Source organism: Lucilia sericata, unplaced genomic scaffold (genome assembly GCF_015586225.1).
Source record: "Lucilia sericata isolate MDLA Ls3-8-SP2 unplaced genomic scaffold, ASM1558622v1 Contig000629F_arrow, whole genome shotgun sequence".
NCBI lineage: Eukaryota > Metazoa > Arthropoda > Insecta > Diptera > Calliphoridae > Lucilia > Lucilia sericata.
Window position 1 is genome coordinate 67,336 of NW_023994635.1, and position 15,636 is coordinate 82,971.

A 15,636-nucleotide genomic window follows, 5' to 3' on the forward strand; every position below is an offset into this window, starting at 1 on the left:
TAAAAGAGAACAATTCTAAGTTTGGTACATATGCAGTTTTTTTTTACAAAATTAAATACAAATATAAATATTTTAAAAAATTCTGTGAGAATTGGTAATTTTGGATCTAATGTCATTCTATTTCTTTCTAATATCATTGATTTGGGGTATCATATGGTCGGAATGCGAACTATATTTTTTTTAACTTTTTTAGTAAAGATTTTAAAGTATTAAAAGTAAGCCTTTTTCTAGTCTTATTTTTCAAATGTATTAGCCTTTTCTGGCCTTTTATAATGTCCGATTTGGCATTTTTTTCCTGAAACTCGTAGCAACACTGATTACAATACAATTACAAATTGTGTTCTCACCTAATTTAGCGAGCAGGGTGACGAAGACCATACGCCCGTTGTAGTGTAGCAGACCAGGGTCTCTGTTAGGTATCGAAACCACAACCCTCACTTTCAACTAGCCTACCGGGGCACGTAATTGAAGATTTATATCCCAAAGGTATCTGTGGTCTTCAGAAAATTGATTTTGATAGACAGACAGACCGACAGACTCCGCTATCTATATGGATCCAAAATATATGTATATAGTTAATAGGGTCGGAAAATTATATTAAGGAAATTACAAAGCGATTGATAAACCTTCTAATAAAGGTGAAGGTGTGGAAATTACAAAGGGAATGGCAAACCTTCTCACGAAAGTGAAAGTTTCCGTGTAACGGTCATTGAAAAAATCTATATGTACAAGAAACTGCGGACCTTTAGTATTAACCTTGTGTACTCAGTTTTTCATAATCAGCTCTTATGCCCCTGTAAATGGACCTTAAAGTTTGGTCGGTCACGCCCGACTGTACTTTCTACTTGTTTTGATATTGATATTTCAAGGAGTCAATTGTATGAAGCATACTTTAACAAAAATCATTGGGTCAAATTTCATGAAATTATTTTGAAAACTGCGCCCTGTAGTTTGACTATAAAATTAACATGAGCATGGCTAAAGTGCAAACGCATAATGCCTTCCCACTATTGAAGTGTAGGGTACAAATATTAATTAGAAATACAATAGGGTACAAATATAGAAATTGCATAAATTTATATAAATTCTATAAACATACAAGTAGCATTCTAATTCTAGTATTAAAATTAAATTAACTACTTCAACATTATTCATTTTTATTAAAATATGAATAGAAATTATGCTAAAGTAATTCTAATAGGTCTAACAATTAATTATAACATAAAAAGTAAACTTAATTGAGAAATAAAACAATAAAACTCTTTACAATATAAATAATTTGCAATCTTTTCCACTCACGTTTAGGTTGCACACAAAAACTTTCACAACAAAAACCCAGAAAAAATAAAGATAATTTCTTCAATTTAATGCTGCAGCTACAAACTTATCTTAAACTGAATTAATTTTTCAATTTGCAATGAATTCATTGACTTCTTGGTTTATGCTCAATACGAAGTAAATATAGGTGGAAAAAATACAACGCATACTTAAGAAAAACAAGCTAAAGAAATAGAAACTAGATTAAAGTAACAAACAAGTATAAAAAACATTTAAACAGTCCTGTAAACTATATAAGTACAAAAGAAAATTGGACGAAGAAAAAGGTTTTTAATGAAATGTTGCAACCTATTCTTCTTAGATTTATATGTGTTAAGTTTCACCTTATCAGGGCCAGAGTAGGATTTACTGCTATTTATAATGAGGATTCATAATTGAGGCTTTAAAAAACGACCTTCCGAAAATTACTTATGTATAATAATCTCTTACTACTTTCTCATATGTTTAGATAAACAAATTAAATGATTTTCATAACACTTTCAGGAAATACAAATCGGAAATTTTTCTTCAGATCTGTCCCCACTTTATTGGCCACTTAAGTTTATATACATTCGTACAAACTATAATAAATATAAAACGATTCTTATAGAATGAGCCAGAAGTGGTGAAACTAAAAATATTTTTGTGGGCCATGGATGATGATAATGCTTAACTGCATCGCCGTTTATATATACATATGTGTGTAGGTGTACACTAGTATTTGTATTCATGTTTCATGTTCTACATACTAAAGCAGCAAATTAAAATCCTTTAAACAGATTCATTTCACTTTGCGGTCGATAAATGCTTTCAAACCATACCCACAGTCGTTGTATACTTAAATACACCCAAAATACGAAAACATCCCAGCAGTTCGTAGAGGGTGTCGTGAACAAATGATTTGAAAAAGTTAACATCTTCTTAAACAATAACTTCTGGGTAACTTGTACCCCAAAAAAAGAGTTTAAAAACCACTTAAAATGTAGAACAAAGAATAAAAGATTAAAAGAGTTTCTATTTATATGACTTTTCATTACAGAAAGTACAAATCTATCAAATGATCCAAAAAAGTATAAATTCAAATCATCCAACTAGTTAAACAATTTTTGAACTACTTTCTAATAAAGATACATTGATTCTTTTATAAATTGCTGGGTTACACCCACACGCACAAATACACTAGCATTTTATGAATGTATGTGTTTACATATAGACAATACACACTAGTCAAAACACATTCACCAAAAGTAGAAAAAATGGAAAAAGAAAATCGCAAAACTGAATGCGGGTGCTTGTTTAAGAACAAGAAAATCAACAACATCATCATTTCGTTCGTTCATTCATTCATACATTTATTTATTCATTCGTTCATTCATTTGCTGCTTTTATAGCAAAAGCACACACAGTTATATATAGATTGCATAGTATGCATGTATTATTTGGTTATGTGAGTTTGAAGTTTTTTATATGCCACGGAATACACCACAGATACAGACAACAATTTTAAATTTTCACCATATCCCGCCAAGCTAGAAAAAGAAGTTCAGTTTAGTTTCACAGCAATACAGAAAATAAAACGAAATAAATTCCAAATCAAAACTGACAAAAAAATAAAAATAAACATTATATAGAACTGATACCAACCATCCTAACGACACCTCTACTCACGTTTCAGTAAATGAGACTTTATAGTGTGGCCCATTGATGGTATAAAATGGTGTTTGCCTTTACCAAAGCTAAATTTTGACGATAAAACTACTATAACAAACTAAAAACACACGAAACTTACGTTGAGAAACAATAACAACAGAAACAATATCAACACTTTATGGTATGGTAAATGTTGTAATCGTACATACACAAAGGTATATACGTATATAATGAAACGTAGTTAAGTTACTGACATTTGCAGCATCTCCTCTTACTAGTATATGGGGAATTTCATGTCAAGTGACCCAACTTTAAAAATCGATGTCTTCCGATTTGGATGAAATTTGCACCAAGGTTAGTGATATTGGAAACAACATCTCTATCAGTCAAAAACTGCCGGAGTCAGAGGGGGTCAAAATTGGACATTTTGGTCATACAGTGTTTTATTAAAATGAGTGTAACTTTTCACCTATCTGTCCTAGAACAAATTGTCCAAGGGAGTTCAGATAGCTATTTCTTCATTCTTTCCAAAAAAATTAATTTAAAAATTTTTTTTTATATTTTTTTTATTTTTTTTTTCAAAATGGGCCCATTTTATTTTTTGTTTTGCTTAAAAGAAAGCTTAAAGGGTTATAATCCCATAATGGGACGCGAGTGGCATATCCAAAAAAAAAAAAAATTTCAATATTTGGCACTTAATTTTCCCCTATTTTTTTAAAATGAACGTTTTTATTGTATTTTTTTACTCAAAAGAAAGCTTAGACCATTTCTTTAAGAGCTTTGTGGTCACTTATTGGGTAATAATGCTGTAACTGTAATAGTTTGCCTGATTCTAAAGAAATATCATTGGTATAAAAAACGTGCTGTCCAGTTTGAATTTGGATCTCTTGGGCCCACAAAACCAACTTTTGAAAACTGTTTTTGGAATTGAGGAATTCGCGATAACAAATTTCACATTTTCTTTTTAGTTCATTAGTTTTCAATGAAAATAGACTTTTTCATAACAGCCAAAATATTTATAAATAAAAATAGTTTGTCTCCTAAAAAATTCAACATAATCGTATTTTTTCCACTTTAAAAAAGGCTTCTATGAATTTCTTTATTTATTTAACTTTGAATAAACAACTTAATTTTCAATCCATTGATATATTAAATATCTAACTTGTCCTCCTCACATAAAAAATTAAAGAGGAAATGTTTAACAACTCATGGTATAATTGTAAAATTGTGACAACAAAAATTAAATAATATGCTTCGTCCTTTCATTGATATTGAAAATTGCGACCTGTACCGTGCGCATAAGGTTTACATGGACACACAGACGGACAGACAGACAGACGGACAGACGGACGGACATAGGGCATAAAAATAAATGTTTTGGAATTTAAGTGTAATCCGTTTGCCTCAGCTATTCTAGTTCTCGAGAAAAATTGTTATTTTATTATAACCATAGCGAATTATCGTTTTATTTGAATTTTCATCTATTTATTTTTGAGAATTTTGTGAAATTATTTTGGGTGAACTGGAAGACAAATTTGCATGGTTTTGGCCAACTTTAGAAACAAAGAAATAGGGAAGCATGGGTGTCTAAAGTACAGAATTATATACCTATACCTGCTTTTACACGATAGTAGTTCTACACGATATTTTCGAGAATCTGGTATGCTTCACTACAAGTGTCATGTCGGAGAACTAGATTAGAATATAATTTGTAATAATATACCTCCATTTGTACTTTTTACTTTTTAAAAATTAATTTTGGACTTGATTTACGCATTTTTTTTCTGGAAAATAAAAACGAGGGAAATTTGTATTACAAACTTAAAGTCGACTTTAAAATTGTTGCGTTGAGTTGTTTTGCCATTAAAGTGTGTATGATGAGCACTGAATATAAGCTGCTTAGTTAGACGTTGGCTTTTTTCACACTAATACTTGTTGTTGGTGTAGCTGTTTTTGTTTAGGTTTGTTGTTTTTTGTTGGCATTTAACAAGATGCAACACCATCACAATCATTAAATTCACCAGTAGCAACAGTCGATTCAATGTGTTGTAATATACTGCTATATTTGAAAAAGAGCTCTTGTTGATAATCGCACTCATATACACGCATTTAAAGAATTCTGAAAATGGAAATGAAATGTTTTTATCCCCTTCTAAGATAACTAAGCAAAGAATACTTTTCAAACGACATGCAGTTGATTGTTGTCGAAAAAAATGTAAACAAATACAAGCACCCGCTAGCTGAATAAAACAAGTTAGTAAGAAAATACAGTCAATCATGTGCGACTATATAATACCCTAAACCAATTGTGGTTCTTGTGACAAAGTAATGATTTGATTGTTTAGCAGTTATGTAGGATTTTAATATTTAGGCAATTTTTAGAAAACAATCAGATTTTCTAAAAAAAAAATGCTTTGTATGGATGCATTGGTAAGGTGGGTGTAGGTTGGCGATATCTTCACTGGGGACACACTTGGGTTCAGTATATTGATCCCTTTGTGATACTAAGGTGGGTGTAGGTACAATATTTTTATGCGATACAAACATCAGCATAAATGCATAGTGTTGTAGGGTACAAAGATGATTATGTTTATGAAGATGATGATGTTGTTGACGCAACTAAAAGGAGAAAAAAATATAGATACAGAAAAGGTGTCGCAAACTTTAAATTAAATGCACGGTGTTTGCATTTGAATTGAGTGCAGTTTTCTTAGTTTTTTAGTTTGTTTCGCTTTGCTTCTTCGTACTAACAACTAAAGTGGGGTAAAAGAACTTCATACTACTTACCACGTGCTGTTTCTACTGACAATGTCTATACACAAATATTACTTACACATGCATACATATACTATATGCATCTTAATGTGTGTGTGTGTGTCTGAAATCTTGTTGCAGTATGTTGTATATACTTATTCAAACTTGTGTGAAAGTGATGCTTCAACGTTCATTTACCGTTAGTTTTACCTATCTCAAACTAAAGCAAAAGCAATAACAACATCAACATATCAAACAAAATCAACGACAGCCACTGTAATAACAACTACATGTACCATCAGAAGATGGTGGCAAAAAACGGGTGGGGGCGAGAGATACGAACGAAAACAATTTTCATTAGACGAGCAAAGAAATTTCAGTTTTCGTTTCGAAAATATTTTTAATTGAAAATGCCAAAATTTGGATGCACAAACTATTTGCCAATAACGATGGAATCATGCACATGCAAATCTCTGATAATCACGTACTTTTTTTGTTTTGTGAGAGTAAAAATATTTCGAGAAAAATTTTAAATTTATCATTTCAAAAGAATGCAATGCTAACGTAATCGATTTAAACAGGGGAGTTTTTTTAATGCACTATATTGATTTGAGGTTATGGTAGAAATTGTTACAGTTGACATTATTCGAATGCTATATATTTTGTTTGATGCTTTTATTATAAAATGCAATTTAAAATAAGGTTTATACATTGTTCTTTGATTTTATAGCTGTTAAGGTAACAAATACATTTGGTTAATTATTTCCAAAAAATTTCTAAATACTGCATCCCTCAAAAGCTCAACTGCAAATCTTTAAGTCTTTGCACACCCTTTTCTATCAACAAAAATAAATCTAATTTTATGAATAGTTTCTGCTTTTTTATTCTTTATTATCCCATAAATATATTTTCAAATGACCGAACTATGTATGTGTGTGTATAAAATCTAAGTGCTAAAAGAATCAAACTGAAAATAAAAGTTTGTGACTATAACTATTTGCAACATCAAACTATTATTTGTTTGTGAAAACTTTATTTCTGTGGCAAAAATGAAAAAGAACATATCTCATGTTATGGTATTTTGAAATCTCTTTTTATAAATATCCTGATCATAACTTTAAAATATATCGACATTTGTTTTTGTGATTTACTGTCCTTATGTTTTGGATTTTAAAACATAAAAACGTTTTTCTGAAAAATACAAAAAATGTACTTACGTACTTTTTCCTTGTTGCCACACATTTACTTTTAACTATTACAAACTATATTTGTACTAAAGCCATTTTAACCATATTGACCGAACTATAAAAAAAAAACTAACTAAACTAAATGTAACAAAACCAAGGTCACAGTAAGGCGTCATATTTTTTCAACGTATTGTTTTTTATGGTTTGGTGCCTTTAAGCTTCCAGAATGAAAATTATTGACTTTTAATCAATATTTTTATGAGTTCGTTTTGCTAATGTCATAAACGATTTTTTTAGAACTGTAATACTTTTTCAATGCTATATTTTATCGCATGATGTTAAATTATAATAAAACTGAAATGGTTTTACAAAATAAGCTGCAAATAACGAACATTTTTCAAATAATATCAGTTATGTTTTTTTTTATAGAAAATTATTAAAGCAGCGAAATTTTTGAAAGAATATATTAGCCTGTGAAAAATTTCCTATTAAAAAGTTCACATTTTTTTTTTTTTTTGGAAATTTGAAAATATGCTGAAAATGTTTATATAGAAAACATGAAAACGGCGGAAAATTTTGTTTGCAACGCATAGAATAATTGGTCCTGTACCCACCTTTAATAATAAATTTCTGAGTCGATTAAACCATGTCCGTCCGTCCGTCAGTCCGACTAATCTGTCCGTGTAAACCGTGTAATCAAACTACAGGTCGCTATTTTGAAGATAATTGGATGAAATTTGGTGCACACATTACTTTTGACCCAAGTCTGATTTTGGTTGATATCGGTCCATTATTACACATAGCTTAAACGTCGTTAATTTCTTTATAATCACGTATATTTCAATGAAATTCCACATAATTAAATGTCAACAAAAATCCCTCCACTAAATTCTGTTAAGATCAGTTCATATTTTTTACTAAAAACATATCGAAACTAATGAAAAATTCAATACTGTTGTAAGATATTATATGGTCGGCCTCGCAGCAACAAGCAACAAGATCATCTATTGAATACTTGAAGAGTAAGTATCGTGTTGGCCTTATTTCACGGTGGTACTTTTGCAACTATAGGGAGAGATTATTACCACCTCCCCTTTTGTGCTTCTTACACTTCGATAGCAATTTCTATAGTTCTACCGCTGCACGTACAAACACTTTGCTCAAGTACTCGTGCTATCTAATCTCTGCCAATTAATGCCGCGTTGCTTAACTTCCAAAATGCAAAAACATCAATTACGTTTACAACCACAGATGGAATGTCCTATGTTTAATCTGCAACAGCATCTAGCTACGTAATCGGTCTACCGAAATACGAATCCCTCGTAAAAGCCGTGGACTTGTTCATATTTATAGAGAACACTCTGTGATAAATCTGGTGTAAACAGAGTAAACCCTGAACGTACCTGAACGTACCATTCATCCGACAAACTCACTCTGGGTATACGGATGAGTGAGCCCGCATACCCCTACATCCATCGCGTGTCATATACACTTGACAACTATTTTCCAACGCTTAGAGGCACAGTTACTCCTCTACGGGGTATCTGTTGTCTCGGCAATAGCAACGAACTCATCCCAATTTATAGACTTTACCGTGTAAGAAAAAAAAAAAAAAAAAAATTCAAAACTCTATCCTATGGGCAACCGGTTCCCGTAGTACCAGATCATAAGGCTGCCTAGTTCTACTCCAAGTCAAATCATTCCAAAGATAGGTCGAGGATACATTTGATACCACAAGTTAATTGTTTCGGGCATAGAAGCACCCCTTTTCCCCAATTATAATGACAGCAAGATGGAAATGCCACGGGGGAAAAGAGAATCCACTGACATTTATAATTTATCCACTGATAGAAATAATTTAATTTGAAAAGCTTCTATTAAAGTTTATTTTTTTTTTTTTTTTTCAAAAAAAGAAAATATAGTCAGACATGGCTGACAATATGGTAACCTACACCTGCTACGAGTACCCTGGACAATGATTTACATAACAGTCTAACCACCTGGTTGACTCGAGTTCGTCTTTCGTCGCGGATGAACTCTTTGTAAATGAGGATGAAGATAATCGTCACTTTAGTGTATACTTTGGAAGCGGGAGTGGATACTTAAAACAGATTTAAGCTTTTTGTCTCTTCGTAATCTTTGTGGTGACGATTGACTTCCTCATAGGACATGCACATGATTAAATAGCTAGTCACCTGGGATGTCGGTGGCTAGCGGTAACACTAAAGGAAGGTTTCCGCATATACCGTCATCGACATCGACACCGAAAACGAAATATAATACATTTGTGACGAAAAAACCTTTCTTTTTTTTGGTACAAATATATTAAATTTAATTTAATTTTCGGCACCGATTACAATATATGTATTCACAATAACTTCATCTCTAGTTGTTCTATAGAAAATCCTCAAGTTGTTCCTAAGAAAATCTTAGAGATTATATTCACAATTGCTAAACTATTCACAGATATAAAAAGCTTTGAAAGAAGTTCATGTAAAAGTGATCCGAAAGATCTCTTGAAGAAATGCATGCTATCTTGAAGAAATTTTATTTAAAATTCTTAAGGATTTCTGTCTATAAATGTGTAGATGGATTTCATTAAGTACTTCTTGTAAAAATATACTCGCATAACACTTTTAGGGATAAATCTTTATAGAGTTTTATATAAGTTTAAGATCTTCAGTAAAATTCACTTACAAAATTAAATTCTATTATATTAAAATAACCATTGACACCTTTGACCGACTATAACCCGCCATTTATTTGATTTTATAACGCTACAACTTTTCATTGAAAAATTAGTATAATAACACAATAACGATTTTTCCAAAGCATTTAACATTATTTTTTGGCAATCATCAATAAAGGGAAGTGCATATAATAATTTTTTGCTTTAATTTTTAGTTTGTACGATAGAAAAAAAAAACAATATTACACCACACATATATAAACTAATTTACATGAAAATAAAATTTCGCATTGTGTACAGAATTTAAAAAATTAAAACAATTGTTACAAAAAACACTCTTTTGTTGTTATTATTGTGGCATATTTTTTCTTATTTTAACATTTTGTATGAAAATACTTGCGATAATTAATGAAAAATTTTACAATGAATTTTTGTTCTTATATTGAACAAAAGCAAACAATAAATAGTAATAATATTTGCATAGTAAATAAAATTTTGCAGCAATCATTTTTTGTGTACGTAAAAATGTGTAGGTGTATTTATAAATATGTACATATGTATGTATAAGTAAAAATTTCAATTTTTTAAAAACCACATATAGTCCCAAAATCCAACCTTATTTCCGTAGTAACATGGAAAAAGTGTATATTTCATTTTATGTAAAAATTATATTAAAAAAAAAAAATCGTTTTATTATTGTTTTAGAGAACTTAAGTATTTATAAATATTTTATAATTTTTTTTTTAGAAATTTCTTTAACTTTTAAAATTCAACTTAGGCAATTTATTCTTTTTATCACAGATTAACAGGGGAAATATTTTTTCTTTGCAAAACTTTGTAATTAATTTCTTAATTGAATTTTTTATTTGTAAATTTTTTTATGCTGGTACATATAATTTTGATAAGCCTATCTTTATAAACAAATGCTGGGGTGGGGGTTGTAAGGAAAGAATTTCTTGAAAAAGCCTACAAAGGTAATATCAGCTATACCAGCATGAAATTTGAAATATTGTCATTTATAAAGCAATTAAGAGTGTTATTCGGCTAATGTAGTAAAGGATATTTTATAAAATATTTGATCTTTTTTATTAATAAACTGTTTATAAAACAAGTAAGAGTATTATATTCGGCCATGCCGAATCTTATATGCCCACCATCAAATCATTGCCGAAAAACAATACTGCCTCATGAATGTTAGACCTATGTTAAAATTTATCACCATATGTCGATATTAATATGAACATCAGGGTTATATTTGGAAGAGCGCCTTTAATGATGTCTTAAATATGGACCGTGCTCTTTAAAATTAAAAATTTTATTTTTTTATTGTCCAATTTTTATAACCATAAACTTTTTTTTAAAAGTGGTTGTATGCAGGGTAGAGTCAATTATGAACCTATCCTCATTGGTTTATACAATAATTATTTCTATCGAATTTCATCGCGGTACTCTTACCTTTAATTCATTCATGAGGTTTAAAGTAATTTTCTGAAGGAAACCAATAATGTCATTTTCTGGAGTAAATCTTATATAAGGGTCAATTATAGACCGATCTTCATAAACTTCTGTACATAAATTATGTTTCGTAATGAAGTTGTTTATTTCGAATTTGATCGTCTAAGTCGTATTTTTAAGTAATTAATGAGAGTTAATTTTCTGAAGCCGGTAAGAAGATTTTAGTTCCAATAAAACTTGTTTATGTTGAATATATTATACATATCTACTCGTATGCCACTAATGAACGCTAAAGACACCCTCATAGGGGGTGGGAAGGGGACCTTATATGGAGGGTAGGGTCAATTATGAACCGATCCTTATAAAACTGGACGAAGAGATTTAGGTTCCTATAAAATATGTTCGCCGTTTCTATAAAACATGTTTGTTGCGAATTTCACCGCTGTGTTATGAGCTATAAAGTCATTTTCTGAAGGGGCCTTGTATGGGGGCTAGGTAAAATCGTGGACCGATATTGTCCATTTTGAATACCAAATAAACTGCATCAACTAAAAGTATATGAGTAAAATTTCAGATCGCTAGCTACTTCCATTTGGACTCTATCGAGTTTTCAGCAGACAGACGGACGGACATGGCTAGATCGTCTTAGAATCTAATAAGGACGCAGAATATATATACTTTTATGGGTCTTAGACGAATATTTTGATGTGTTACGGAATGACAAAAACAATATGCCCCCATCTTTTTTGATGGTGGGTATAATTAAAGCTTGTTTATGAATAAGGCCTAAATTAAATTTCGTATGGTGGCCCCATGCAAGAATTTAATTAGATTAATATGAATGGCTGGTATTCGTTGAAGACCTTTTCAATGAGGGATGGGCTTAGTTATGCACCTAGCTCTCTAAAATTTAAAGAAATAATTATTTTTTTTAATGCGACCACTATTCTATCCTAATGCTAAATTTTTGAATTAATTTTTAACTATAAACTGATGGGGGTTCGATTAAATCGTGAATCGATCTTGAACATTTTCAATACCAAAAAACTTGCATAAATAAAAAGTATTTGTGTAAAGTTTCAGCTGTCCAGCGTTTGACGTTCTGGCTCTATCGAATTTTCAACAGACGGTCAGACAGTCTGAGGGACATTGATAGATCTTCTTAGAATCCAATGAGGATCAATAATATATATATTTATCTGATATTTCGATGTGTTGCAAACGCAATGACATAACTATATACCGCCCCAAGTTTCTGTGATGGGTATAAAAATAAACCAAAATTTATTTAGTAAAAGTGCTGCAACGAATTGAACATAATTTATACATTCTACATAATATTTGTAAAATTTCATTTAATAATTAAAATTTACCATTTTTATTTAATAATTAAAATTACCAGTAAAATTTTCAATTTATCATTTAAATTTATCAACAATTAAAAATCACTAAAATGAAAAAATAGAACATTAATCGTCTTAAATACTTACAATATCTATCATCCGTTTTAAGTGACTGGCATTATAATTCCGGTATAGCGATGAAATATTAAACTTTGTGGGAATCCAAATCTCTTTACCAAAATTTTATGAGATTCTGTTCATAACTAACCCTTTTATAAGATCCCCTTTAGAAAATGACTTCAAGTCTTATTACAGACTTAAAAATATCATCATATCTATGAATTTGACATAACGTAAGTTTTTTTCTTTAATCCAAGCCCTTATTAAAGGTCCTCTTTTAATGTTCATATTGATTTTAATTAACGATAAATTTACAGGACATAATGGAGGGTATACAAGATTCAACACAGCCGAATTAAACAATTTTACTTGTTTGTTTAATTTTCGTTAAATTAAATTTTAACAATAATGTTAATATTAAATATAATATATTGATTTTAAATATAGCTATTTTATTCTCATTATATACATACATATAAATTAATTTTATTAAATTTCAACAACTTCCGGGTATTTTATATTCAAACAAGCCTCTAGTTAAACTAAGCAAAAACAAAGAAAAACCTAAATACATTTAGGCTTATGGTAGTCAGCATGGATAGGAGTTTGCTTGCAAATTTCCCAGTCAAACAGATACACTTGCCTACTGTCTGGCACTTTTATACAAATCCATATCGTTTAATTTGCAAAAAAAAAGGAAACAAGACTTAAAATAGAATTAAAACGGATAACAATTTAAGTTGATACCAACAAAAGTCTACATGTAATACCGGTAGTTGAATTACAAATAGTAATTTGAAGAAAAATCTTCATAGTTGTGGGAGAAGTAATCCCATGGTGCTGAGTTTACTATTACTTCAAGAAAGGAAATAATAAAATATTCTATATATAGGTGCATATAAGGTAGTAAATACGAGAAAAATATTTTTTTTTGGAAAGGACTTCAGTTCCTTACCAGATATCTTCAATCTTTTCGAAATAGATCTAAAAAATTTTGTAACTTGAAAAATCTTCTAAAGGAATATATAACGGAGTTTTTAAGCGACACGGCCACACATCAAATTTGTTTGACTCAAACGGTAAGTTTTTTGATTGTGTTAGTGAAAAAACTCACATGTATATATGCGGTGTGAGTTTTTTTACTAACACAATCAAAAAACTTACCGTTTGAGTCAAACAATTTGATGTGTCGCCAAGGCGCTTTAAAGGCAAGCAAATAGGTTTTTAAGAGAAATACTGAAGCACTTTCTAAAGAAATTTTGAAAAATTTTCCAAAGAAATTCTATTAGAATTCCTTAATTCCATTGATAATTTGTAGAATTTAAAGGGTTTATAATAGAAAATCTAAAGACTCTTTTAAAAAAAAATCTGAAAAATTTACCAAAGAATATCTAAAGCATTTTGGAATATGTGTTTTCAAAAACCGGGAAGATTATATATTTAAATATTGAGTATTACTCTTATTGTTTTGTTTACTTCTTATTTCTTTCTAAACAGGAATATTTTTCTAAAAATTCTAATATATTTTCTTCGTATACTATCCTTTTTTGTATACAACTAAATATTACTTTCATTACAAAAATATACAAACGGAAGTAAAATAATGGTATAACCATAACTAGAGATAAATATATAGGTAAATACACACTGTATATAGAAATATACACAATTGTATGTATGTACATACATACATATATACAATTTAAGTGCCTAGTAAATATACATATGTATATATTTCTATGGTATAGTAACTACAAAATGTATATTATTTTATATACTATTTGTGTATATACTTTTCTCTGAAAATAAATAATATTATGCTAAAAAGTGAAAATTTCCACACTTTAAATAGTGTGAAGTTCTAAAGTTTTAAGAAAATTACTTCTTCAGTCTTTTATGTCTAAACAAACTTTTGTGGTAAAAATAAACAAAACAACAACAAGGATAACTGAGACAGTTAGTTTTATGCGGTCAGAACCGGAAATTAAAGTTGCTACATAAACTAAAGAATTTCTAATTCATAATCATAAATGATTTCCTGATTTATTAGCTATTTTTAAAGTTTTCGTTTTCAGAAAAGATTTTGTACTATTTAATAAATTAGCCTAAATTGAGTGTAAGTAATACTGCCTACTGTAGGATATCTGTAAGTAAAACTCTCGAGGAGCATCTAAAACAACAGCTAAATCATGCAATAACTTTGCATTTAAACATAATACAACTACTTAACTTCATTTTAATACAACTTGTCTCTAGGCCTAAGTTGAGTATGAGAGTTAGAAAAAAATAATAAATTAAAAGATACACAAAGCCGTCAGACATTTTACAAGTGGCAGTAACTGATGCTTTACTTGACACTAATAAACTGAAATTATTTACACTAGTTTTATACATATAAAAAGGCAACATTTTATTTTAGTACGCCTGCTGGACTTTAAGTGGAGAAAGAACTTCTAATTAGAGTAAATCCGATTTTAATAGAAAATAGTTATTTGAATAAGAAAGTGGCAAAAGTTAATTTATCAATATAAATATAAGATTACTTTCTTATTCTTTCTACTAATTCATCTGTTGAATGTGTTACTGACCTGAACGTAAGAATCTACATAGGTCAATAAAATTTCCTTAGATATCCTTATATGGTTCAAAACCATAAAAAGTACTAAAACGTTCTCTCTTAAAAAATCTTATTCAATGATAACCGTGTATGTTTAATAATCATGTGTTTTGAATTCATATTATAGAACATATAAAGAGTATCATTTGAAGAAAGAAAAAGTACCAAAAGTGAAATAAATTCAACAATTTTTTCCCTTTTCGTCTAGAAATACATTTTTTTGAGAATTAACTTTACAAAATGCTCCGTATTTAAATCTCTATATCACAGATAAAACTCAAACGATTCAAATCTGCATTCATTTGTTCCAGAAAAATTGTGCTTTCAAAAAGTATCAAGCAATTTACTCGGTTCTATATAGGCCTTTGTACTCGAATTCCAAAATAATATACCAATAGCTTATTTTGTGTGAGTATAAAAATTGGCTCAATGAGTTTGAATACAATTAAATTTCCCGTTTTTCCACCTTTTGGTACTTTTTTCCCCAGTGAAATAGCAAAAATT